The following is a 1,818-nucleotide window of genomic DNA, read 5'->3' as shown; positions in this document are numbered from 1 at the left end:
GCTAACGCAGACAGTACTCCAACTTTCAAGCTTCATAACTCAAGATTTATTTCATAACAAAATATTTTATTTATGTGTTTTGGAAAGTTCTCAAGGCGTGCTATAAGAACATGTAATGAAAAATTGGGGGTCCCATTTAAAAAATTCAATGTGACCTTGTCCTGACCTTGACGACGCCACTCAGGGTCAAACCAATGTTATCATCTTATGTCCCCCTCGAAGCCCTACAACTTTTGTCTGAAACATTTTTTCCTAGTGTGCTTATTTTTCGAGATATTCAACTGGATGAATTAAAATGGTCCACCCTGTAATAATCGAGAAAACGGATCCATGTGTTTTTTTGCTTTAAATATATTGTAACATAAATTAAAATAAGAGTTTGTATAAGTATTCTTACGCACATTAAGAAAAAGTCGCGGACTTTGACGTGTACAATTAATTGCGACGATATCAGTTTTATCTCTTGCTCGACTTTCTTTTTAATTTTAATTCTGACCCAGTTTTATACATTATTATTTTTTATTTATTTATTACTGTTATTTATTTAATTTTATTGCTGCAAATATGCAAACTGAGCGTTTTACTACGTTCGAGGGTCTATACTTACCATGCAGCCCTTCAACTGCATGGACAGCAATCGGAGGTCCCGATAACTACTTCCTCACTCATTAACCGTGGAAAAGTGCATATGTAAGAAAAAAAGAACAAGAGTCGTTGAATGTCACTGAGGATGGCTAAAAATGAGAGTCAAAACGTTTGACTATTATATGAGAATAAAGTGGATTTTATATAATTTAAATATTGCGTAGCAATAATTGTGCGGATTCCTATCTGCCTTACTTACCTTTCGTATTTTTCAAAAATCTCTTTTAAAGAATTTAATTTTTTAAAGCGTCATCAAAATTATGTGTTATAATATATTAAAATTGGAAAAAATATTTGAATCTGTTTTCTTGTTGAAACCTCGTGATACACAAAACTCAATAAAATTTATCATTTTTGGAAATATAACTGCATTAGCTTGCCGTTTGTTCTTTGAATACGATTTGAACAAGCATGTAACTAAACTTTTATTATTTACAAAGGAACTATTTTCAGACATTACGAGCATTCTTGCCAAGTATGATAGAAAAAAATCACGGTCATGTCGTAGCAATTTCATCAATACTAGGATTTTTTGGAGGCCCTTATGGAACAACCTATTGCCCTTCGAAAAGCGCAATCAAAAGTAATTTATCTCATATTTAACAATATTACGACATAAATAATAAAATATTATATTATAAAGGAATATAAACTATACTGATGAAGATGAATAAACATTAATATACGTATACACACATATACAAACACACACACAAATTAAGAAAAAATATATATATACATTTATTATACATAATTATACGTAGCAGCACGCTGATAGTATAACATGTTATTATATCTAATTGTAAAGTACGCTTTTCTTACATATTTTGATGTATGTATTGTAGCAATGATGGAAGCTGTATCTGAGGAATTACGTGCATTAAGTAATGGAAAATCATCAGTTAAATTCACTACTATTTATCCGGGCCTAGTGCTTACCGGAATAGTAAAGAAGCCAAAGCTTAGGTAAAAGTTAGTCGGGAGAGTTTGTAACAAATCTATTGAAACAAATTTACAATATTACACAATCAGTTTATGTCTTTTATTGTCATATTTGGCAAAATGATATTTTATTTTAATAATATTGTCCTATTTATTGTAAAAAGTTTTTTTGTACATTAACGTTATTTAATTAATAAGATATTTATGGCGTTTATTAGTGAGATAATTCAA

At 29.9% G+C, this 1,818-nt stretch overlaps 1 pseudogene; it reads left to right on the top strand.

Moving 5' to 3' along the window:
- The first annotated feature begins 1,103 nt into the window (after nucleotides 1–1,103).
- On the top strand, nucleotides 1,104–1,611 carry LOC105460683 (annotated as a pseudogene).
- Nucleotides 1,612–1,818: the final 207 nt, after the last annotated feature.

This window comes from Wasmannia auropunctata, unplaced genomic scaffold, assembly GCF_000956235.1.
Source record: "Wasmannia auropunctata unplaced genomic scaffold, wasmannia.A_1.0 LD317781.1, whole genome shotgun sequence".
Classification (NCBI taxonomy): domain Eukaryota; kingdom Metazoa; phylum Arthropoda; class Insecta; order Hymenoptera; family Formicidae; genus Wasmannia; species Wasmannia auropunctata.
This window is presented reverse-complemented; position numbering and strand designations above follow the sequence as displayed.